At 42.0% G+C, this 27,256-nt stretch overlaps 1 long non-coding RNA gene across 1 annotated transcript in view; it reads right to left on the reverse strand.

Annotated features, from left to right (window-relative positions):
- LOC123002053 (uncharacterized) overlaps positions 1-27,256 on the reverse strand; it is a 61,850-nt gene that overhangs the window by 21,042 nt on the left and 13,552 nt on the right. The window lies entirely within an intron of this gene.

Here is a 27,256-nt window from a genome sequence, read left to right on the forward strand (position 1 = left end):
CTGATCTAAATGGGTGAAGTGAAAGAGGAGAACAAGACGAAGGAAGCTTGGGGGTAGAAATGTGGTGAAACCACACTCTTAAAGACAGTGGTTGGCTGGGAAATTGAGCAGGAAGCAGGCCCAGTGTGGCATCCCTGGGACTTCAGTGGCCCTACCCATGGAAGTGGCTCCCCTTCACACAGTCCTTACACTTAACAGGGATTAATAATAAAATAATATAAATTCTTTTGCTTGCAAGTTGCAGAAACCCAATGTATATTAGCATTAACACAAAAGGGGATTTATTGAGGGGAGCGTGGAGTAGTCAGTCACAAGGTCAGAAGAAGAGCTACAGACACCAGGGCAACTCCAGGGCCTAGAGCTACTTATTGGTCTGAATTCACAAGTAGGAGCTCAATATACCTCATTACTCCCCTCCCCCAGTTCTACCCCACACCCACTGTCCGGAGTTCAGTGGCACTTCCTCCTGGAGGCACAGGATCTTTTATCTGCACTGGTTCTGCCCTCTGCTGGCCAGATCCCAGCACATCACGTTGAGCCCTCAAAGCAAAACCTCAGTAAGCGTTCATTCAACAAATATTTACTGAGGGCCTACTATGTGCAAAGCACGCATCTTAGCACTCTTGGGATGCATGAGTAAAAAAGATCCAAGAAGATCAAAGAAACCCTGCCCTAACACTTAAGAGCATTTACTAGATGTCAGCTAGTGTTCTAAGCATTTTATATACATTAACTCATTTAGCTCTTAATACCTTCATAACAACCCTAATTAGTAGGTATTCCTTATAATGACTTCAGCAGAGCCCACCGGGTCTTCATCTAACCGCTGCACCACCTTCAACCCAGTCTTGGCTCCAAGGTACACCCGACCCAGGGTGTGGATCTGAATAGTCCCTAGAAATGAATGGGAAAGTGATCTGGGGAAATGATAGCAGGGCACTGATGCCAATAGCTTGAGGCTGGGTTCCCTAGAAACAGAGTTTGAGACAGGCATTTGTTGATGGGGCACTTTTCAGGAAAAACCTGCAAGGGAGAAAGAACAAAGTGTGTCTCGGGTCATGTCTAGCCCTGGCCTGATCCACAGGGAACTGGTCTACATGGCTGGGGCACAAACCCCACCGCAGGATTACACCCCCTTGAGGCCAGGGGCTGGTCTTTTATGCCCCCATATCAGCGAGGCATTGGTTGTGGGCCGCTTTGGTGGGGAGGGGGGACAAGAGGAGGATTGTAAGGAGGATCTCATCCGCTGAGGGCAATTCTCTGGAGACAAGGTGGCACCCGTGAGCCACTGCAGGCTAGCACAGCACAGGAAGAAAGCTAAGCAACGAAGTTGTCTGGGTTGGAGGTTTGCAACAGCCTGGCTCCTAGGGCAGGTTCTGAAGCTCGGTATTCATCACAGAATTGCCCCACCTTTTGTGGCTATCATTTTCTGCCCCGTGTCCCACATCATTGGCTGCTGGCTGCTAGAGGGGGTACTTAACCTCCCAGGCGTGCTCACATTTGGCTGAGGCCAAATCTCTGGAAGAGGGAGCAGCTCCAAACTGATGGCAGCCAACACCCGCAGCAGCTGGGGCAGGGAGCCTCTTCGGGCTCCATCAGCATCCACTACAGATGTGCTGTTGGGCAAACAGGAGTAAAAGCAAAGGTGTCACATCTTAGGATCTCCTGCTTAACAGACAAGAAGCACACACCAAATAAAGAACAGAACAAGGTGACACCAAACAGAACCACATAGGAAACGATGTAGTTAAGTACCAGAAAATGTGGGGAACAGATATTACAAGTCACAGTCAAGAAGAGGAGAGAGAAGCATTTGTGGATGTTTCCTGGAGATTTGAAGAAGGATTTGGAAGAACTTTAAGGATTTGAGTAGGAGGCCCAATGTAGTATGGTCCAAGCATTTCGAGTAGGTGAATGGCTCTGCTCTACTCAGTCATTCGGGGACTAAGGATAATGACCGCCATCTTCAACATGCAGCTTCCAAGTTCACTCTGCTTGGGGCATTTCTAGTTAGTGAGGAGAGAGAAAGAACGGAATTCCAGGGCCACAGATGTACGCTTAAGCAAGCAAGGCAAAAGCTGCACACATCCCTTCTGCTCACATCCACTGACAAGGGCTTAGTAATGTGACCACGCTACAAGGCGAGCTGGCAAATGAGCTTCCTATCTGGGCAGTCACATCCCAGCCACATCTCTATTACTATGGGAGGGATGCATGGATTTTGGAGGACAGCTAATGGTCTTCACCCTACCCTCCTCACTCTTTCCCCCAGGACTGGCCTTGAACAACAAAACAACAACGACAACAACGTACAGCCTTGTCAAGGAGAACGAGGTGCTGTTACTCTGACCATGTTTTGAAGCCTTGCAGGTGTAACTAACCCTGTCCAGGCAGTATGACCTTTGATCATTTTTTTTCTGGCATTGGTGAGTCTTGTCTCATCTCTCCCTAGACCGGTAATGTCCAAGATACTGGTTTAAGCATAAGGGAAATAGACCAAGCAAGGCTTTCAGCCAACCTCGTGTAGGAAAAAGAATCCTCTTTCAGGCGCCATTAAGAAACCAAGAATACGATCTGCCTGGATGAAATCAGAGAACCCATCTGCAGCAGTGGTTAAACACTGACAGAGAATGAGCTCCTGGGGAACAGGAAAGTCAGAAGTTAATGACCAGGAAAGAAAAAAGGAAGAAAAACTGGTTCTTGATGAGCAATCAACCTCTGCTAGGCACTGTGCTGGGAATTTGCATGTTACCTTGTTTCACTTTTTCCAAAAGCTCTTAACTGTTTTTAATCGCCGTTTCATAAGGAAACAGAAGCTCAGAGGTGAAATAGCTTCTTTAACGTTCACTCAACATGTGAGGTTGTCTAGATGTTAACACAGGTTTGCCTGCATTCAAAGCCCATGTTTTTCCCCACTGTAGCTGGTTCTTTTGAGAGTCACATTCGATGGCTGTCTTAAACCTAAACCCTCCTAATCTCCCAACAGACTGTGGCTGGCCTCCCTGTTCCCCTTCAGGGAAGAAATAGAGCAGTCACAATTTCATCCCTGCCCAGCTCCTTCCATCCCCAACCAAGATGCCACAAAGGAGAAGAGAGGACATTGTCACAATCCTATGGGAATAATAAGCCAATTGGGACAGCTCTTGGGTGAGGGTCCCTGAGTCCCTACAGCACTGACTCTAAACACTGGGGACAAGGAGAACAGAGAGACCAGCCACAGAATCTGCTGGGAGATTAGAAGGGTTTAATCTCGAGAAAGCATCTAATGTGAATCATTGCTGTACCTCCCTTAGTCAGAAGAGGATGGGATTATTTAAATACATCTGAAAAGAGCTCTGTGGGGCAGCTACAGGCTTACAATTCTGCTCTTGGTTTGTCACTTATTCATTCGTTTAACAAATATTAATTAAGTACCTGGATGTAAGCAATGTGTTTGGTACTAAGAACACAGCAGCAAATACGGTAGGCATAGTCCCTGCCTTCGTAGGGGCAAGGATCAGCTCACCCACTTCAGTTTTTCTACCTATAAAAATGTTCTATTTCTGTGCAGCCTTACATTGAACCCATCTATGCCCCTCCTCCACACAAACTGAGGCTTCTTTCACTAATCTTACCATCCTGGTCATGGTTCTATAAGTTTTACCACATTGTACTCTCTTGGCATGTCTCTTCCCCTCCTAAAAAACAATGCAAAGGTACAGGCAGGGACCATGCCTAATGTATCTCTATGCCTCCATCAACTAGGAGAAAGCTTGGCACAAAGTAGATGCTTAATAAATTTGAGAACGAATCAACATTATGATGAGTATCGCGCTACATAATCTCTCACATGTGTATGGTGCTTCCAATCTTTCAAACTATTTCCATCTCCATTATCTCATTTGATTGAGTTTGGCCCAGTGGATTCAATTAAAAGTGAATGAGAGAGCACTTCATAAAATTTAAATGGTGAAGCATCGTTGTTGAACTCTCTCCCTAGCCCCGAGGCTACGATAATTTAGGTGACATCTTAAGGTCGTGCAACAGGAGTCTTTGCTAGAATCTCTGACTCCTGACTTTTCATTTCTGGCGTTTTCCTCCCCGTTTTGAGGGAAAACTGACAAAAGAGAGGAACAAAGTGCTCAGGGAGCCCATGAATGTGAAAGCAAACTCCCAGGAGTGGATCCAGTGGTGCTCTGCCCAGATCTTTCACACCACCCAGCTACTGGGAATGTGAGCTGCTGACGGCTCCCAGCTACCTCACTGTACGCTCCCCTGGGTCGCAAGTAAATCTCTCACCCAAGGCTAGAACCCCTCCTGGAGGGAGCTCACAATCAATGACAGATCGATGCAGGGATACAAAGGTCTGGTTCCACGGCTCAATTTGGGACAACTCAGGTGCCATCTCAACTCCAGAACTCCCCGTTAGGAGCAGCTGAGGTTTCAGCTGCAACCACACTGTGAGTTAGCTTCTCCCTCTGCCCACTCCTACTTCCTTACTGGGGTACTCCCCCTCAAAACCCGCATGCCACTCTCCATCTTGGTCTGTTTCTAAAGGAACCAATTTTTCCCTCAAGATCTGTGCCCTAGCTCTGAGCCAGCAATGATAGAGGAATGAGAGGACAGAATATAGATGGAGACAGCTAGTGGTTCTAACAAAACCAAAAAGAAGACAAGACAGTGATGGAGACCGGCAGTTCATTGAGTAGGAACTAGAGAACTAGAGAAAGCAGCATTATGGTCATTGAATACGAACTAGCCACTAGAGGGCCCAGTACGACAGGTCTATAGCTCTGTTGCTATGTTACGGCAAACTTCTAATTTTGCTCTTCACTTGGCAGACACCTAGCATAACCATGCGCACTAGGGGAAAACATTGTTTTCTCAATGACCCAGCACTTCCTGTCCATTTACCTGTCCCATGGACATCAGTGTCCTAACCTGTTGCAACACCCCATTACCAAGCCTCTGTGCCATTACATATAAATGTGCTCCCACAAATCAAGGCTTCCAAAGCCGGTGTCTTTTCCACCCACCGCTCATTGTTCCCAAGCAGTTCAGAAGATCTGAAATGTGGAATCCCAAACCGTTGGTTGTGAAATTTCTCACCCAGAAATGGCGAGAATCAGCAACATAATCTGTCTAGTGTTGTCCTTTCCCCAAACCCCTCTACTTCCCCAGTTGGCAGTAAAGATAAGACATACAGGCTTCGATGTGAAATATAGTGGCCAAGGGAGAAACAGGTTACAGGAGTCTTCACAGAAGATGAAAAAGCTTGAGAACTTGGTATAATTGAATGAATTAATCAATTAAAATTTTTTTTCCTGCTGTGGACTTAGTAAAAAGAAAATTTTCCTCTATACCCTTTTTGGAAGTTAGTCCTTTGTAGGTTGGGAGGCTTTCTTTACCTCAGGGGAACACATTTAGAAGTCCCTGTTTTCAATCTATACATTCTTGAAGGAACAAAGCTGGATTGTTTGGGAAGGGGAAGCAAAGCCAGGAGGATGGAGGGGTGGTAGGGCCCACACTTGGCTTTTTCCCAGTATCTCCGGCAGTGATGACTACAAGGACACCTAGGAATAGACAAAGCCACGGCTTTGGGAGCCATGCAGAATCTCTTGGTGGCCAGGTATAGAATAGGAGTAGATGACTTGAGCAACTGGGCCAGATACGTCCAACTGCAGCTCACCTGCTTGGATAATGAGCCACGACTACAATGGGCTGAAGACACTTGCCCAGGTTTTCCAGGTTGGTCGAGGCCTGAGGTTTTTGCATCCCCACAAAAGCTCTGAAATTTTATATCCCACCAACCCGGTAGGTGAGAGGGAAGCTAAATTTAATTTGATTTGAATTAGAGAAATTAAAATTTGACTTGATTTAGAAAAAAGTAAAGAAATCTAATGTTCTTGCATTTGTTATTGAACAAATGATTCTAATAGTTGGTGTTCTGATAGCACAATAGCAAGTCTAGTGTGGTTAATAAAAAGATAGTAATAATCTCTTGAGAGATTATCATGTGTTAGGCAATGCATTATTTCACTGAATCCTCACAATGACTTACGAGGTGGACTGAGACAGAGAAGTACATGGGCCGCCCTAGGTCACGTGGCTAGTAAATGGCAGAACCAGGTTTGTTGGACTCCATGTCTGTCTAAATTCTATAGCCACTCACTCCCTGCCACTTAGCCATGTGTTCACTGACATCTAGTCCATGACTCCCTAATTCATTTAGTCAGATAGCTACTCAGACAACAAATGGTATCAATGCAGTTCTGTTACTGGAATAGTGAGACAGACCTACTAGTAGTTGGAAGAACAAAAGAATCTTAGAATTATAGAATGTTTGCACTGGCAGCTGGTCTAGTGGGAAAAGCAAGAGCTTCAGAACTCAGTGGACTAGCTTGGAATCCTGGCTCCCTATTCACTCCCCATGTGAACTTGAGTAATTTATTTGACCTCTTTCAACCTCAGCTTCCACATCTGTGTATCACAAATAATAATACACATACATTCTCACTAGACTGATGTGAAGATGAGAGATAATATTAGAGATAATGTCTCTCTTTCTCTCTCTAAACACACACATACACACTCACAGGATCAGCTACATAATTTGTGGGGCCTAGTGCAGAATGAAAATGCAGAGCTCCTTGTTTATTTTTATTTTTTTAAAAGATTTTAGTTATTTGACAGAGAGAGAGGCAGCGAGAGAGGGAACACAAGCACGAGGAGTGGGAGAGGGAGAAGCAGGCTTCCTGCTGAGCAGGGAGCCCCATGCGGGGCTCGATCCCAGAATGCTGGGATCACGCCCTGAGCTGAAGGCAGACGCTTAACGACTGAGCCACCCAGGCACCCCACTCCTTGTTTAAATATTATGAAGAATGTTAAGATGGTGATAGCAGATGGTGATGGCTGATTAAACCAAGCATGGGGCCCTTCTAAGGTCAGGACCCTGATGGCATGCCAGTGCATGGCACAGAGTCAATGTGCAATAAATGGTAGTCCTTTGTTTCTTTCTAGATCATTGATTTCAAACCTCTCCTTTTGCAAATGAGGAAACTGTAGTCCAAAGATGATGAAACATGCGAGTTAGTGGCAGAGCCAGGACCACAACCCAGACCTCCTCTGTTCCCGGTCAGTAGTCTTTACCTCAGCATTCCCCAAGTCTGTTCTGTACAGAACAGATATTCCATGAATAAAAGTTTCTATCAGTAAGCAAGTTTGCAAAACATCTGATTAAGGTTAAATAGACATCTTCTGCAGAGCTCTTCAGAGGCTTTTCTATAAGCAACATCAGTCTCCAAGACAGGGATAAAACATGGAACATTTCCCCAAAGTATTGATATGGAATCCCTTCTCAGGAGCATATTAGAACTCTTTTGGGGGGCGCCTGGGTGGCTCAGTCGTTAAGCGTCTGCCTTCAGCTCAGGGCGTGATCCCGGCGTTCTGGGATCGAGCCCCACATCAGGCTCCTCTGCTGGAAGCCTGCTTCTTCCTCTCCCACTCCCTCTGCTTGTGTTCCCTCTCTCGCTGGCTCTGTCTCTCTCTGTGTCAAATAAATAAAAAATCTTAAAAAAAAAAAAAAAAGAACTCTTTTGGAAATGCTGTTCAACACAGTGCAGCAGAGCGGTGGAAGTTTCCACAGATTTTGATCTGTGGGGTGTGGTCATTCTTACTCTAAATTAGAAACAAATATATTCCTTCCATTAGGCCTTTCTGTCGGCATCTCTGCCCCAGCTGATTTGTGAGGCTGAGGATATAAAAATAATGAAAACCACACTCCAGGAAGAGCGTACTTGTTTAGAGTCACCCAGTTGCATTCAAAAGGCACATCCACTCTGCCCCTCTCCCAGGAGCAGGAACATACAGACAAAATATACACCATGACCCCAAAATTCTTTCCATTCTGAGTAATCTGCTCACAGCCACCACGTTATAAAAGTAACAGCTAGGGGCGCCTGGGTGGCACAGCGGTTAAGCGCCTGCCTTCGGCTCAGGGCGTGATCCGGGCGTTCTGGGATCGAGCCCCACATCAGGCTCTTCAGCTATGAGCCTGCTTCTTCCTCTCCCACTCCCCCTGCTTGTGTTCCCTCTCTCGCTGGCTGTCTCTACCTCTGTCAAATAAATAAATAAAATCTTTAAAAAAAAAAAAAAAAAAAGTAACAGCTAAAGTCCCATATGGCCGTACACAAGAAGCCAGGAAGTCATGCTTCTCGTCTTAGTTCCTCCAGTTATTAGCCATTTGACCTAGATGGTTAATTCATCTGCTCATCCCCTTACTTCTATTGAAAACCTTCTTGCGTCAAATCAATTTCTCTCTTCTTTAACCTACCGCACATTTATATTTCATCTGTAGCACTCCTTCCCCTTCCCCAGGCCTTTGAGAATTAGCAGACTAGATGATCTCTATAGTTCCTCTCAGCTCTGTTACTCTGGGATTCAAATTTGTATATAGTTTTGCAAGCTCTTGCCTCTACCTCTTGATGAAGTTATCCTAGCTCCTGGAGAAATGTTCTTCTTCATTTCTGGGAGACCCAGAGAGTGACTCTCACATGCCGCGTTGTTGAGATGCCAGGTGACATTAACCCTTCAGGAGTCCACAGTACAGAGACCCTGTTATACAGATTGTGCAGAGGAGAGAATACGTTCCTCCACTTATCATGCTATACTTCGTCACATGGGCTCCCATTAAGTATTATTTATGCCCTTTGACTCAGAGTTTTTAGTAAAGCAGCTTTTCAATATTTTGCTGATTCTTCCTCACCCCCACTCCCCGCCAAAAATCACTAAGCATGTGCCAATGGTTGGGGTAGGGGTAGAGCTGCATCGAGGCCAGGAAACTAGTCTATGATATGTTTTTTTTTTTTTAAAGATTTTATTTATTTATTTGACAGAGATAGAGACAGCCAGCGAGACAGGGAACACAAGCAGGGGGAGTGGGAGAGGAAGAAGCAGGCTCATAGCGGAAGAGCCTGATGTGGGGCTCCATCCCATAACGCTGGGATCACGCCCTGAGCCGAAGGCAGACGCTTAACCGCTGTGCCACCCAGGCGCCCCTAGTCTATGATATGTTGAACTTAGACTCATTCCTCTTCGATTTTGAAAAGTCTATTCTGGACCCACACTGCCTATCTCCTCACTTTCCTTAGGATAAGTTCCCTCGCAGGAAAGACCTAAAACCCTCATGAAAAACAGACTTTTCGTGAGTTGAACCAACTAGGTTGGAAGTGCCTACTTGGGTCCTCCAAGAAGCAGATGTCAAGATGGAGCGAGAAGTGCAAGAGATTGAGTGGGAGAAACACCTGTAAAGGATAAAGGGGAGAGGGAACAGAGAGCCTCAGACTGCAATGCAGTTCTGACACCTGTGAAGGGAGGGGGGAAGGAAGGAGGATTGGCCAAGAAAATGATGATGAAGATGATGATGATGATGATGATGATGATGATGATGATGATGATGATGATGCAGCTCTGAGAAAAAGTCTCAGCCGGGCTAATGGGGAGCTGCAGGGCAAAGACTGCCCATTAGAGGAGCCCCATGTTGGGCAGGAAAGACTTGGCTCTAGCACATCGGCAATGCTTGTCACTGACAGAGACAAGGACAGGAAGAGCACGTTCATTGTGTAAACACTGCGGTAGATTCCAAAGGTGCTACAGCTAGAGGCTGTCGCCTAACTACACTCCTCCCAGCAGCTCGCTGTGTGGGAAATCTGAGCAGTGCACTCCCGTGCCTGCCACACTGGACATGCCCACACCTGCGTGAATTCAAAAAATGGGCATAACTTCAGTTCAAACTGAGGCTTATTTTGCGTATTTATGACAAATATTTATGGGGCCTGTAAAAGGTATTGCACTCAGCACCGTAGTACCTCTGCCCTCTCTGGTGGAATGACTGCATCTGGGAAGGTTTCAAATAATTGGGTGAGTTTTTATTACCATTATTGTCAACAATAGGCATGTTTTAATAGCCTCTATTGTATATTAATACTGTGTCAAGCTTAGTACGAAAGAAAAAATCCTTAGGAAGCTCAAGGCAGGTTAGCAATAAAATATTCCTCACCTTTGGGTTGCCCAGAGGAGACTTAAGACTTTCCTCATGCTAATCACTGGATGCTCCAAGGACAAAGGAGCCTTTTAGTAGCATTGGCCTTGGAAGTTACCAGAGAGACCTTGAAATGGATCTGGCAGCCTACTGGGTGGCACAAGGGCATGCTCCACCCCCAGGAGCCTGCCAGCCAAGATTCAGGATTCGCCTAGAGGCAGGCCCAACACCTGTTGCGGCTCCTGGATCAGACTCAAAATTTGAGAGAGACAAGGGAGGAAAGAGGAAGGAACTGGGGAAAAGGGATTTATAGCTAGAAAGATAAGACAGTGGGCTTTACAGAACCATGCCAAAATTCATCCCAACTTAATCACCTGGCAAGAGAGATAGTGTCAGTGGTGGAAAGAATGCCAGGCCTGACATCAAAGCTCTGTTTCTAACTCCCTGGCTGACCTTTGTCATTCAGTGCCCCTCTGGGCCTGTGCTCCTTAGCTGTGATCTGCAGAACTAGGCCAGACATTCTTTAATGTTCTTCCACTTGAACAGTCTAAGATTTTAACAGCTTCCATAAATTAATCTTTGAAGAGTCTGCAGAGAGGCATGAAAGGGAGGGGGTGTAGAATGAAAAGAATTTCCAGTGAGCCCAGGAATAATATAATATAACATAATACAATATAATATAAGATACCTAAAGTAACAACATAACACAATATAACAAGCATTATGATAAGCAGTCGAGTGTAGGAATGGGGACTAGTAACATCTCTAAAGTGGAGCTAAATTCATGATCAAGACATCCAGGGCATCGAAATGTGACTCTGTTCTATCTTTATATAGAGGTGCAGATGATCTGGGAAAGAAAATAGTTCCCCTGTCAGCTGGTTCTAAAATATCTAATATTCATATACATTCCAGCAACACATGAACCCCCAATGTTACCAAAGCCAGGAATATGGAGCTATCCGTGTCCTTTACTGAACCCTTCCATTTTCTCTTATAAAAACAAGCCATTTCTACTCCCATTTAAGTCTGCATTTGCTGTTTATGTTCACTTAGGTAAGAATGCTGGGTGGGGGGGAGCACACCATGGGATTTCTTTCAGGTCTAATATTTTAGGATTCTCAGAGCAACAGGGTTCCATGCTCCCTTCTCACTTATTTTCCTATGGAGCTAAGCACCACAGTTAAAAATCAAAAACAAAAAACTGCAGTCAAGGGGATGGCATAATTAGCAGCCAATCAGGAGAAGGCTCCATAACCCACAGGCCTTCAGATACTGTACCTTCCAGGCTAGCTAGCCCCTCCCAGAGAGGATCAGGTTTTCTCTTGGGGTTTCTTCCTTTTTGAACTAGGCACCACTGAGGGCTACGGTCCAGAGACACAAACTCTCAACCTAGTCTCTGGAAGACAAACAGGTCTAGGGAGATTGTATGACCTGCTGGGAGAAAGTGCTCTGGGTTCCCTGGGAGACCAGGCTAAAGTGAAGGGAAAGGGTGAAGTGTCCATGAGGACACAAGAGCAGCCACAGGAGGGCCGTGCAGCCTAAATAAATAATGGCCTGTTTGGCAGCAGACCCAATTCTAGGACATGCCAGGGGCCTACGGGTAGGGAGTCTGCTAACTCACTTTTGCCCTTTAGATTTCAGCTTAAACATTATTTCGTCTGGGAAGCAGGATGCCACACACAGTTGTGCGGGTTGCACACTGCACATAACTAGGGTGTGCCAATTGCAGCATAGATATTACAGATTTCTGTATTTTTTGCACAATTCTCTGGCAGTTGGCAGTTAAGTATTTTGAGGAAAGGGCACCTTTTTTTCTGAGTCACAGACAGGTACCATATTCACAGACAGGGCAGTGACCCTGCTGTGGAGCTTTTTGTAACTCAGATCGGGTTCAGGGCCACTCACACCTGCTTCAGAAGGACCCTGTACTCCCCCTATGTTTACATTTACCACCCTTTATTCTAATTGCCTGTTTACTGGTCTGTATTCACACTGTTTTATCAGCTTCATGACAGCGGGGACTCTCTTGTTCAACACTAGACACTGGGCCCGAGAATGGTACCTGGCTCTAGCATAGGCTCAGTGGTACTTATTGAACATCCTGAATTCGAGACCTTGTTCTACCTCTTACGTACCATGTGACTTTCAGCAGGTCATTTCACCCCGGTATCCCTGATGCAAAACATTCTGTCTACCATGAAGGGTCATTGTAAGAAGCAATTTTTTTTTTTTTTTAAGAGAGAGAGAGGGAGAGCGTGTGGGCAAGTGTGGGAGGGGTGAGGGGCAGAGAGAGAGAGAGAATCTAAAGCAGGCTCCATGCCCAGCACAGAGCCTGATGTGGGGCCCAATCTGACGACCCTGAGATTGCGACCTGAGCTGAAATCAAGAGTCAGACGCTTAACTGACTGAGCCACCCAGGTGCCCCATGAGAAGTAATTTAAAAGTACCACGTAGTGACTGGTGATGGGTAGTAAGGAGGGCACGTATTGCATGGTGCACTGGGTGTTATACGCAACTAATGAATCATCGAACTTTACATCAGAAACCAGGGATGTACTGTATGGTGACTAACATAATATAATAAAATAAATAAATAAATAAATAAATAAATAAATAAATAAATAAATAAAAGTACCACTTAGTAAACTGTAAAAATACTAAGCAGGTGAAGTAAGGGGCTGTTTCAGGGAAGCTGGACCTATGAGGGGCCCAGGACCAAAAATAGCCTTATCTCTGAATGCAGTAAGGAGTCACTGCCAACAGAAAACAAAGATTTCTGGGTCAAACAATACTTTTTTAGTTTTGAGGGCTAGAAACCCAAAAAATGTCAAAAGGCAAATTTATTCGCTCATGTAACAAGGGGAAAGTTGTAGCTGTGTCTTCAGGACAAATGGAAACAGGCACAATAACGTCACGGGTAATCTGCACCCTCGTTCTCCTTCCCCTTCCATCCACCCTACTCTTGCCCCCATCTGCCCAGCCTTCCTTTCTTGTCAGCCTTTGTTGTGCAGCAAAGGACATGGCTACCACTGGCTTCTGACTCCATCTCACAGTTTCACCATCTAAGAAGGCCTGAACCCCCTTCTCTTAATCCCAATTTGCAAAATCTCCCTTTGCCCTGGCTTGAGTGACACATCACCTCTGTGCCAAGGGTAAAGGATAATATGATATCTAGCCCCTATGGGAACCACATGATTAGAGTGGGGGAATCAGTGTTCAAACAGAAGGGAGGCTACTGTCCCAAGATGAAAAGATGGGTGTCAGCCACACAAAACAACAGACGTCCACTACAGTTTTCTAAAGATCATTCCCACACTGAGCCCTGAAATGTGACCACTTGAAATCACTTAGCTTATTTTCAGTTGTTCTCCTCTAGGCTCATTTTTTCATATACCTTCTCTGAGTTCCTTTTAACAGCAGAAGGGTGACAAGAGCAGGGAGAGAGACAGGTGACTAAGTAAAAATCATAGTCCGCTTTCCTCCATAAACATTCAATGAATAATCAGAGGAGTGAGCTACAAATCTAGAAAGCTTAGTTCCCTTTATAGAACTGGTACTACTGACTTCACCTGCTCAACATCAGATCCTAAAATCCTCTGTGCTTTGGCCAGGTGGGGGCTCAAATGACAATGTTACCGAACTGGAATACTATTCAGCTAGTCTGACCACTTTCACTTTCCGTTCTGTAGCATTCCTTTCTTGTCTCCTCTCAAATACAGTTGACCCTTGAACAATGCAGGGTTTAGGGGCACTGATTCCCTATGCAGTCAAAAATCTGACTATAACTTTGACTTCCCCAAAGCCTTACCACTAAAAGCCTACTGTCCACCAGAACCCTTACTGATAACATAAACAGTCGATTAATACATTTTTAGTACATTATATGTATTATATACTGTATTCTTACAATAAAGTAAGCTACAGAAAAGAAAAAAATATTATTAAGAAAATTGTAAGGAAGAAAAAATTCATTTACAGTACTGTACTGTATTTATTGAAGAAAATCTGCATGTAAGTTGGACCCGTGCTTGTTCAAACCTGTGTTGTTTAAGAGTCAACTGTAGTCTAACACATACAGGTTGGAAATGGAGTAATTAGTCTCAGAGAGGGAATATTTCTTGCCCAACACCACATACTGAAAGGCAAACCAAGATCAGACTCCATGTCATCTGACTCTTGTTTTTCCCATTAATACCACCCTTTGTTTATCTGAACATTTACCACCTGAAATATGAGCTATCCTTTAATCTCACCCTTTTTCCAGTCTTTTGTCTCTCTGGGTCACCTATTCAAATGTTTTCTCTAGGTCAGTTTTACGATATCACTGTTCAGTTACCTCTAGGCCCCAGTCAACTGCTGTCATCTTATCCTTAGCTGTTGTCAGGAATAAAATTCTAATACCAGAGGGAACTCTTCACCCCCAACTATGCAGTACTCCCTACACTACTCCTGAAGGTGAACCCATCATTTAAGCAAACTAGACTTGTGGCGAATTTTCAGGCATCATCTTGGCTAACTTCTACTTATCTCTCAGATATCCATTTAGATCACTTTATTTCAGGAAGTGAAATATATTTTATTTGGTCTATCTCCTCAGTCTGGGTCAGAAGTACCTCCTACAAGCACCCACTGTATCCTAAACATTCCCCCAGATAACATTCATCCCCCTGGACAGTAACTGCCTCCTTAGTCTCTAATTCCCCATTCCACTGTAATTTCTATGACAGCAGAAACCATTCTGGTTTCCCTGTACTATTATTTCCCCTAGGACCCAGCAAAGAGCCTAGCACATGGCAAATGCTGCATAAATATTTACTGAATGAATGACTAGAACTCTGACTCCATGAGTCTGAATTATTTGCAGAGTAGTGATCAGATAGACAAAAAGACATGAATACTTTATAGCTGAACATACTATGTATATGTTAAGGACTTACGTTAAAAGAAGTCCTTATACCAGCTATCATTATAATGAAAATTTTCTCTGCTTCTAACATGATGATTCCCCGCCCCCCCAAAAAAAATCACCAGTACATCCACAAAAGTTTCCAAGAGTCTTAAATGTTTAGAAGGGTCTTGGGTCCTGCTATTGCCACAGGCAAGCATCATAACCAGAGTCAAAACATTGCCTTTTTGACATTACCCTCACCTCAAGGGCAGGCTGGACTCTCTGCCTCTGGTGTCTTCCTTAGTCTATTTGGTGTCCACAGATTGAGTCCTCACTGTGAGTCAGTACCTGTTCTAAGTTAGTACATGCATTATCTCATTTAATTCTTAAACAACCCTAGGAGGAAGCTTCTATTTTTATTACCTTTTCACAATGGGATACCAAGACATGAGGAGGTTGTGTGACTTGCCCAAAGCTATCGAGTGGTGGACCTCGGATTCAAACCCAGCTTTTGTTCTTAATCACTATACTATAAGGTATTCTTTCTACTACCTCTTTATGACAACCTTCTTCCTTAGACTGGCCTCCTCCTGTTATCGAAACACACCTTGGATTTTCCAATTCCATGCATCTAGAATATCATTCTATTAAGAATTCAAAGGAGCCTTATAGATTATCTTATCAAATACTCCTATGTTATCAATAACAAAGTAGTAGTATGTGTCATGGAAAGAATTCCAGCATTGGAAAAAGGAAGACCTGAAGTCAAAGCTTGGCTCTTTCCGTTCTCTAGGGCTATGTAACAAATCACTTCCTAACACAGCAGTTGGGACAATAGCAATTTACAACGTCTCACCTTTATGTGGGTCAGCTGGGCAGTTCCTCTGCTGGGTTCACCTGAGCTCACTCACAGGGCTGCATTCAGCTGGAGAGTCTGTGGGGCTAGAAGGCTTGTCATGACCTCATATGTCTGGCTTTGCCTGGGCGCCTCCCCTGTGACCTTTCAACCTCCAGATGTATGGTGGTCTTGGTGACAGGAGCTGAAAATAATTTGTGGCCATATTTAATCTACCTCACTTCCTAGTTGGCTGACCTTGGGCAATTTACTTTTTCTCTCCTGAGATCAGTTTCCTATCTGGGAAACTGTGAAAGTAATCCCAATTGTCTCAGGTTCTCCTAAGTATTAAATGAAATAATACATGTCAAGTACCTAACAAACTCCTTGTCACATAACAACTATTTATCCAATGTTAGTTTCCCTTGCTCTAAATCATACAATTACTTGACTTTTCTAGGGCCTGGAGTGAACCCTTCTTCCTAGTCCCCATAATCTCTCTATAGTCTGCTTAAATCCTACAGTTCAATCAAAATGCAATTCTACTTTCATTTTCTTAACAAAAATTTCCAAAATCACTAGCCTTCAATAACTGTCTATATTAGGAAATTTCAAAGTTCTGTGTATAAATGAATGGTTCTCAGCCTTTTCTTCATATCCCCATAGAAACACTGAGTAAAGTTACATGCAGAGTGACTTATTTTTATGCACAATTTATCATTTCTGGCTCCTGGATACAATTCCACCCTCTCTTCCCAACTTAAGAAAGCATATGGAAATGTGACTATCTTTATTATCCTTATAATCTGCTCGAATATATCTTATAAAGACAAATCATTTACAAAATTTGCTTCATTATTAGCAACAAATTACTTGCAATTACTGGTCTAAATCACTCATTTGACACTAAGCACATGCTCCTTTGTGTTTAAATCTTTTAAATCGTTTTAAGGATACATCCTGGCTTCCTAATTAGATTTAGAACACTAATAAAATGAAAGACCTTGATATATACAGATACACACATATAAATATATGCATGTATATATTTATCTGGTAGTTCTATCATAGTGCCCCAAACATAATAGAAGGGCAATACATATTTCCCATATACTCCCTGTTGAGGTTTATGTCAACGAGCATGAAGCAGCTCGAACAGTGGGAAAGAAAACTGTATAGAAGCACAGGCTCCAAGTTTATGTGCTGGCTCTAGGGCTCTGGACCAAGAAGTTACTTACTTATCCCTTGAGCTTCTCTGGTATAATGGGAGAAAACACTGGATGAAGAGAACGGGGGCCCTTGGGTACTCAAAGCTCACTATCTTAGACCAGAGGGTCTCAAAGTGTGGAGGGGGGTCACTTTTTATCCAACTGCACAGGCCTGATCCTTCCCTTTCCTCACTCGCTGATATACCCTGGAATGGAAAGGCAAGAGAGAAAGAAATTTGGAATACGTTCTCCTGGTGAGAACGGCTCAGCATCAGACTTTGAGTTTATTCAGTATAGTTAACTCTTAACAGTTCTGTGCAGTTGCAGGAAGAAAGAATCTTTCTCCATATCTCCATAATTATTCTGAGTCCTGAGAGTATTTTTATTAAATTGAACCAAGTTACTGTTTTCTCAAAGTAGATTTCTCATCTCTAGGGGCCTGGAGAGGGAAATAGACTCATGGGTATCATGCAATCTACTGTCCGCAGTCTACTTAAAAAACCCACCTTGCCAAATTCCTAACCATACAATCATTTCCTTCAATGCTTTTCTTTCTTATCACAGTCAACTCATAAAAGTCCTTATACTGATATGAGTTTGCATAATGCCTGGAAGATAGCACAATGGTTGCTGCTTAACTAATCTCCAGCTGCATGGAGGGCTGTTCTCTCTGTGATAATCCACACTAACAGGTTGTTATGGTTATATTTATATCTACCACAGTAGGAGACACCAGAAGGTGCTTAGTAAGTGCTTCTGGATCGACTAGAATGACCTGTAGACATCTTGGTTCTTTTCCAGAGCAGTGAAGAAAACCTGGTAATTTAATCCAACTCTGGCTCTTAGCAGCTCAGAGAGAAGTCTCTTATGAAAAAGAAAGAGGATAAAACCTTAGGGAGGTTGTTAGCAATTTAGCATTTCTGAGCCAGGTGGGAGCCTCTAATTTGCTCACTACAGAGAGCAACTTGATCTCCAGGGTGTGGCAACAGCAAAGCTACTGCTAATAAAGAGCCCTCACATTTGTTTAGCCCTTTATAGGTTACAAGATGCTTTCATATCTCTCATCTCGCTGGAGCTCCCAGCAACCTTGTCAGGCAGATGTTACTAATCTTCATTTTGCAGAAGCAGAAGCTAAGGCATATGTGGCCTATATGACATGACCAAAGTCACACAACTAGGAAATGGCACAGCTAGAACAAGTACCAAGATACTCCTGGTTGAATTAATCACGGCTTTTTCAAGACAGGAAAGAAACTTAACATAAAATAGTTTAAGCAGGAAATAAACTTTTGACTTACATAGCTAGGAAGGCATAGAAGATATTGTGGTTATTTCCCCAAGATCTGTTCCCTTTTCTCTTGCTATCTCCCCTATTTCCTTCCTCATTATCCAGGCTCCCCCTCCATCCCAACTGTGCCACCATGTGCTCTTGGGGAAACTGATCTACTCCTCATTGGAAGAGAAAGGTTTATGCTCAGGTTTACATTCATCAGCATAATCCCACTTCCTGGCTGCAGTTATTGGTTCAAGGATGGGCATGTGATACTATATGGACCAATGAGAAGCAAGGAGAGGTTTGTTGAGAATTTCAGAAAAAAAATTTCCTGAATTTTCTGAAAAAGTACCTGGAAGCAACTGCCTCCCACCAGATGTTAGGGGAATGGATACAACTGCCTTTTTAGAACTATGTAGAAATACAGACCCTAAAATGAAGCTGACACTGTGTATGGCAAACAGGGTCTATGATACATTATTCAACTGCTAGATCAACTAATTCTGAAGCACAACCTATCTCTGGACTTTGCAGCTCTGTAAGCCATGAGCTACCTTAGTATACTTCATGGCAAGTAACAGAAAACTCAAATTGGGTCTAGACATGAATGGGCTTCCTGTTACTTGCCTGTTCGCCATGGAGTATACCAAGGTAACTGAAGGAATGGAAGGGGGTGCTTGAGAAACAAGGGCTTTGGAGGCTGGAATTCGGATCTCCATAGCCCCGGGACTTTCCCTCTTCACCGTGCACTCTCACTGTCTCTCATTCTCTTCTACTGCAGACATGCTTCTCCACTATGTGGCAAGTTAAGTGATCACCTGCCACTTCACTTCAGTGTATCAGTTGGTGTGCTGACAGGAAAGAGGCCTTTCAGATTGAATAATCTGAGGAGAGTCTAATGAAGAGATTATATACAAAAGTACGGGTAGAAATACCACAAAGGATAATGGAGGGCCCCAGAGCTAGACACACTCGATGAGGAGATGTTCTCTCTCTGAAACCTGTAGGGATGAGGGAAGGTAGCAGCTACTGGAATCAGAAAGCAAAAGAGCTTTTTGGAGAGAATCACCTGACATCAATTGTGTCAAAGGATACATCAGATGGCATTCCAAACTCAATCTCTTCCTTCTTTCAGTTACCTGCTTGTGTTCCCCATTGATCAACAAGAATGGAAATGGAAGAGAAAGAAGCCTGTGGCGGCACTCCATATAGGTCAGCCTTCTGAGGCACAGTGGGCTTTAGAAGGGTGGAGGGTAGATTTAGAGGGGCATATGGAAGACATGCAGTATAATAAAGTTAGCAACCTCTGCAGAATGACAGCATTTTTTTAAATTAAGTAATCTCTATGCCCAACCTGGGGCTTTAACTCACAACTCCAAGGTCAAGAGTTGCATGCTTTACCAACTGAGCCAGCCAGGTGCCCCCAGAATATTCATTTTTAAGTTATCTGAGTGTCAATACCAGTAAAAGGAGTCTGGCCCTATTTGGGGCAGCGGCTGACTTCTTGAACCAGTTGTATAAACATACAAATAATTCCTTACTCTCAGCAAATACCCTGTGGAAGAGTGTATCAAGAAGAGTTTTATTATAAAACATAAATATCACCATGAATGAGCAGAATATTTAGATCTTACCTGGTTTTCCACTGACATTTTATTTTATTTTATTTTATTTTAATTCAATTAATTAATGTACAGTGTATTATTAGTTTCAGAGGCAGAGTTCAGTGATTCATCAGTTGTACATAACACTCAGTGCTCATTACATCATGTGCCCTCCTTAATGCCTATCACCCAGCTACCCCATCTCTCCACCTACCTCCCCTCCAGCAACCCTGTTTGTTTCCTACAGCTAAGAGTCCCTTATGGCTTGTTTCCCTCTCTGATTTCGTCTTATTTTTCCTTCCCTTCCTCTATGATCCTCTGTTTTGTTTCTTAAATTCCACATATGAGTGAAATCATATAATCGTCTTTCTCTGACTGACTTATTTTGCTTAGCATAATACCCTCTAGTTCTATTCCACTGACCTTTTTAATTGATGCAAGTTAAATACAAGGCTAGGGCTATCATAAAGCATCTCAGATCAGTGTAGCAGTGTTTTGGGCAATCACATTATTATTGTCATTGCTATTATTCTCATTACAGATTATAGCAGTATCTTTATTACTGTTAAAACAAAGTATTATTATTATTGTTATTACTAAATTATAGCTTAATGGTTAGGAAAAGGACTTTGGCTCATGACAGCAAAAGCTGAAAACGAATTTTCTTGTTATGTTCTCACAATGGAATATTAGCGAAGAATGAAAGTAGTGACAGCAAAATTTTGGTAACATAGAAAATCCAAGAAGATAATACAGATTATTAAAATCCTTTTATAAAAATAAGAAATAAGTAAAACAGTATAAGTGATAGAACACCTTCTCCTCAAAAGCAATTATAAAAACAAAATATAGGTGTCTTTGGGACACCTGGGTGGCTCGGTCAGTTAAGTGTCTGACTCTTGATCTCAGCTCAGGTCTTGATCTCAGGGTCATGAGTTCAAGCCATGGGTTGGGTCTATGCTGGGTGTGGAGCCTACTTAAAAAAAAAAAAAGGTGGATGTCTTAAGAGGGAGGCAAGGGGATGGGATAGGGTTAGAGAACATAAGAAAATGTAAGTTACCTGTTCTTAATTTAGGTGGTAGGTTCATGATTTTCATTTTATTAGTACAGAAAAATAAATGAATATGATTAGGGCTCTGTGCTGGACCAATGATGAGAGTGTATCTATCATAAACTGATGATTATATTCAATTCAGTACTCTCTACTTAGGAACAACAACATTCTTCACCAAGGATACTGTTCATAACAGCTTTAACCGTAATAGCAAAAAAACTGAAAATAACACAAATGTCTAACTCAAATAACATTAACTGAAGTTGATGAATGATTAAACAAAACTGGCATATCCATAGAGTGGAATACTACTCAGCAATGAAAAGAAACGAACTAGTAATAAACACAATAATCTGGATGGCTATCAAGGGCATTTTGCTTAGTGAAAAAATACTAATTTCAAAAGCTACTCACTGCATGACTCCATTTAATAACATTCTCAAAATGACAAAACTATAGGATGTAGATGCCAAGAGGGTAACAGGACAGGGGCAGATATATAAAGGAATAGCATTAGGGAGTTCCTTTGTGGTTAAGGGACAGTTTTGCATCTTGAATGTGTTGATGGTTACACAAATATACACATAAGATAAAACTGCATAGAACTACACACACACACACACACACACCAAAATACCCAGCATATTGTAAAGATATAGTAGTCTAAGCACGTTGGTACAGACACATAAATAGACAAAAAGATTGATGGAATGGAAAAGAGAGACCAGTCATGGATCCAAATACAAACAGAAATTAAGTATCTGATAAGATGACATTTCTAATCAGTGACAAAAAAATATGGGTTTATTTAATAAAAATTATCTGAACTAAACAGATCAGAGATATCATAAGAAAAAAAAAAGCATATGGTTAAAGTATTAGGAGAAAGCATGAGATGACTTTTCTTAAATAATCAAGGAGAGTGGCGCCTGGGTGGCTCAGTCAGTTAAGCATCTGCCTTCGGCTCAGGTCATGATCCCAGGGTCCCGGGAACAAGTCCAATGTCGGGCTCCCTGCTCAGTGGGGAGTCTGCTTCTCCCTCTCCCTCTGCCTCTCCCTACTGCTGTGTTCTCTCTCTCTCAAATAAATAAAATTTAAAAAATAATCAAGGAGAAATTCAGAAAACATAAAATATTTATATAGATGACAATATAAAAATTAAAAATACCACACGTGAAATAATACAATAAACAAAGTAAAAAAAAATGACAAGCTGGAAAATGTTTGTAAGACATACAACAGACAAAAAATCGATTTCCTTGAGATATAAAGAGCTCCTACAATAAGAGACAACCAATAAAAAATGGGAAAAGACATGAATGAAAGTTAATATCAATAACACAGCTGCAAAATATATATGAAATCTCATTCACAATTTAATTTTTTAAAGATTTTATTTATTTATTTATTTATTTATTTATTTATTTATTTGACAGAGAGAGGGAGAGAGAGAGAGAGCACGCACAAGCAGGTGGAAAGGCAGGCAGAGGGAGAGGGAGAAGCAGGCTCCCCACTGAGCGGAGAGGCTGATGACCCTAGCTGAAGGCAGACGCCTAATCGACTGAGCCACCCAGGCGCCCCTCATTCACGATTTTAAAGATATATATTCTCTCTCTCTGTGTCAAATGGATAGATAAAATCTTTTTTTAAAAAGATAATAAATTTTAAAACTTCTAAAAAGTTTTATAATAAATTGTCTTGACCTAGGTGTATGGAGAAAAAGAAAGGACTAATTAACATCTTAGAAGGTTGGAGACCCTAAACCTTACGGGTAATTATCGTCTCATTCCTATGTTGTTTCAATAAAAAACTCACAATACTTAGCATCTGCACATGCCAGGCATTATTGGTGCTGAATATGCATCAGTGAACAAAATAGACAAAAACCCCTGCGCTTATGAAGCTCACATTCATTCAGGTAAGGAATAGAGAGGCATGCTGAGAGCTAAGTTCTGGATGAAGACAGGAGCAAGATGAGAGAGACAAAGGTAAAATTTACCTATTTCACATCTCTACATACAAATCCTCCCTCTCAACTGCCTGGCAATAACCTACCCATCTACTTCCGAGTTCATCTCTAACGAATCCTATCTCCTCCCTGACTTCTTCCCACTCTCCCTACATTGTAAAAAAATATTTTTACAAATTATGAGACAGTATATAATGTGGTGACAGTTTTTCATTTCCTGCAATGTATACAATTATGCCTTGGACATATAGGATGTTTGGTATACGAATAAATGAATTTTTGTCAAGGCAGCATGTGGACTATGTAAGCAGTAGAGCTGTTTTAAGAGAAAGCAGATGGCTTACAGGGAGAGGGCAGGAGAACAGATGACCAGGTTGCTGCTCCAAGATGCAAAATATACCTCTAATTAACTGCAATAAATGTGAATCATCAATATTGTGTCAGCAAATATGAAATCATTTTCAATAGGCCATAATGTAGCTAAAAGAAGTAGTGAAATACAGTAAAGAGAGTCCAACATGCACATCCATTTTTGTTTAACTATTTGAAAACAAAGTATTAATAGGTTAAGGCTATAAACATAATGGAAATATATTTAATAGCAAATGAAAATACTTTATGGTCAAAGAATTGCTTTTTAGGCTTTTCACCACCTTAATTAACCAAAACTCTTTTGAAGTAGAACTTAGTCTTTTTGAAATAAAATATTTCCCCCAATGCTATTATTATAAAGCTGGAACACAACATCCTTGCCTTGGCATGTCATAAAAGCCACTTCTTTGTGTATACTTGTAATTCAAGCATGCAGTAAAGAGAGATTGCAGAACATTCAGGAATAAAAACCAAGAACAAGTGGGAAAGAAACATAATAAAAAGCCAGGATTATAATGTTCAAATACGTGGTGCTGACAGCCTTAATGAATGTACTTTTCAAAGATTACACATCACCAAAATCCCTTTTCACCAACAGGAGGCCAGAGAAACAGAGGAAGCAACACAAAAGGCAGATTTAGAATAAAGATGTGACATTATTTCAAGTCAGTGATAAATTAGAAAATAGTTCTTGAGAGTTAAAATGACTCATAATTTTAAGTGGTAAAATTTTCCAATTCTTATGTTGGGGAACACGTCTTGCTCTACCCCTACTTGGAATCAGTATTGCAACAAATAAAAAGTAAGAAATAAAAATACAAAAACATATTTTAAAAACATAAAAATATTTAGGGGCGCCTGGGTGGCTAAGTCGTTAAGCGTCTGCCTTCGGCTCAGGGCGTGATCCCGGCGTTATGGGATCGAGCCCCACATCAGGCTCCTCCACTGGGAGCCTGCTTCTTCCTCTCCCACTCCCCCTGCTTGTGTTCCCTCTCTCGCTGGCTGTCTCTCTCTGTCAAATAAATAAATAAAATCTTAAAAAAATAAAAAAATAAAAATAAAAATATTTAAAAATTTTTTAAGTTAAAAAATGGAGTGGTTCTGCATCTGTGATGGGCAAAAACTGGAATCAATTATTTTTTTATTTTAATTTTAATTAAAAAAATTTTTTTAAGTAGACTCCATGCCTAGCATGGAGCCCAGCACAGGGCTCGAACTCACAACCCTGAGATCAAGACCTGAGCTGAAATCGAGAATTGGACACTTAACTGACTGAGCCACCCAGGCCCCCCCAAACTGGAATCAATTTGAAACTGTTTCCCTGTGGCAGCTGGAATCCAAGAGGTAGCTGTGCCAGGGTGGAGGCGGACAAAATGAACTGCCAAGTAGGGCATCCTGTGTGAAGACCAGTCTTTACCAATGTGTACCAAATCAGGCCAGTTCCAAATTATTAGGCCAGGTCCAACTCGGGCACCTCTTCTAAGTTAGTCGCAGCTTACCAGTGACCATGGTCAGCTTAGGAGATGATGTTCCCCAACATCCCTTGGCTGCTCCATGAGTTGGGGACTTGGTAGCTTCTGTACTCTGGAGAGGTCCTGTCAAAGACAGCTGCTACTCTGTCACCAAATCCCTTCCTTTGAGGTCACCTCAGCAGGATAAGCTCAAGGTGGTTGTGTTCTTCTACTCAAGATACCCTGATAACAGAGTGTGGCCAGGGGAGGATTTTATGTAGCTATTAGTTAGATATATTTTCATTGTGTTACTTGCCTGCATTGTGGATTGGGTGGATCAGTCACTTACTCAGGGGTGAACGAGGGCACAAACTCTGTGATGTGAGAGGGCAAGGGACATTGTGGCTACATAAAATTTTTCCGCCCCACTGGCCTTTAAGGTCTCCATGTCTTACTCTTATACTCTGCATTGTTATATTATTCAGCATCATGCCTGTCTTCCCTACAAAATAACCTAAAATGCTCAGCATGTACACATCCACATAGCTCCCAGCTCTCATTGTTCCCTGACCTGAATCCATGTTTCTACACCTGTCTCAACTCTCCCTCCTAGTCTCAGTGCAGCAATCCAAACAATCTCTCCTCCCTGTGAGCTCTCCAGTTGTCATGGTAACCAAAAGACAAGTGCAAAGAAAAAAATCACATAACAAGGCTAGATACAAAAGTTGAGCTATCCCCAGGGGACTTGCTGAGACTACTTCATTTCTTTTAATCTTGAATGCATGTAACAAATAAACTACAATCTGTGTGGTTAAACTGTTTACCTTGATTAGTTAAAGAAAGGTGTATGGGGGGGCACTAGCTCAACCTGTTTTAAAGAGGTCTGTTGCCAACCTTTAAAGGCAACTTGCTTTAATTGCCTCAGGTTTTTTAAAATGGCATGAAAAAACTTCGAAAGTGACTCAAAAGGAATGTAATGAAATTCCACTCACTTCAGACAAAAAAATATCCTATTTCTTGACGATAAAGAATGCTTTAAGTAAAAGCAGGTTGTACAGCTCCACCCTTGCTTATTTTGCCTTGATTGAGATCAAGCACAGAAACCATTTCTCCAAGTGTTCCATGAGCACATATCATAGGCAAAATGGACTGCTCTTGGGATAGACTTTATACCAAGTATTTGAAAAAGTACTTCATGAGATCAATTATTATTTCCTCTGATGTAAAAGTCCATGCACTCAAAAATAAGAACTGAACAACTCCTAACTGCCACACGAACTCACCTCTCTCAACACTGATATATGATATTTTCGTGCCCTCCCCCAGGAAATTTTGATGCCACAGTGTGGCATTCAAAAACCTAAGCTAGTATGGCCTCTCTGTCTCTTGCTTTCTCTTTTGGTGTGTAACACACACACATTCTCTCCCTTTTTCTCTGTCCTTCTAATTTTCCCCATTTCTCCCTATCTTTAGCAGATATCCTTGGGGCTTCTCCTTATGCCAATTCTTCCTATTCTCACGCTGGCAGAGTTCCACTTTTGAGTAGATCCCATCTTCCTGCCCAAGGCTCTCTAGCTCCAGCTCACTGCAGAAGGGAATTATGACTGATCTAAGAACTCATATGGTCTCATTCTCCTTGCCAGGAATTGGTTGGGTATGTATCTAATTTGGAAAATTAGTTGTGAGCAGAAAGCTGCCAAAAACCTCTGTGTTTTTAATTTCAAATTCCATTTGTTCATTATGGGTATATAGGAACATGATTGAGTTTTGTGTATTAGCCTTATATCCTGCAACCTTGCTATAATTGCTTATTAGTTCTAGGAGGGTTCTTTTTTTCTCAACTCTCTTGGATTTTCTACATAGACATTCATGACATTTGCAATCAAAGACAGTTTTATTTCTTCCTTACTCATATACCTTTTATTTCCTTTTCTTATGTTATTGCATTAGCTATGATTTCCAGTATGATGATGAAAAGGAGTGGTGAAAGGAGACATCCTTGCCTTGTTCCTCATGTTGGGGGGAAGATTCAAGTTTATCACCATTAAGTATGAGGTTAGCTGTAGGTTTTTATAGATATTACCAAATTGAGAAGTTCCCCTCTATTCCTAAATTCAATGACAGTTTTTATTGTGAATGGGTGTTGGGTTTTGCGTAATGTTTTCCTGCATCTATTGATATGATTTCTTCTTTATCCTGTTGATGTAATGGATTACATTAAATGAATGTTGAACCAGCCTTGCATACCTGGGATAAATCCCACTTGTTTGCTAATGTTCTGTTGAAGATTTTCATATCTATGCTCATGAGAGATATTGTCTACAGTTTTCTTTTCTTGTAATGTCTTTGTCTGGTTTTGGTAATAGGGTAATTCTGGCCTCACAGAATGAGTTAGGAAGTATTCCCTCTGCTTCTATCTTCTGAAAGAGATTGTGGAGAATTGGTACAATTTCTTCCTTAAATGTCTGGGAGAACTCACCAGTGAACCCATTTGGGCTGGGTGCTTTTTGTTTTAGAAAGTTATTAATTACTGCTTCCATTTCAATTTCCTTAACAGATACAGGGCTCTTCAGATTGTTTA

Source organism: Ursus arctos, unplaced genomic scaffold (genome assembly GCF_023065955.2).
Source record: "Ursus arctos isolate Adak ecotype North America unplaced genomic scaffold, UrsArc2.0 scaffold_22, whole genome shotgun sequence".
NCBI lineage: Eukaryota > Metazoa > Chordata > Mammalia > Carnivora > Ursidae > Ursus > Ursus arctos.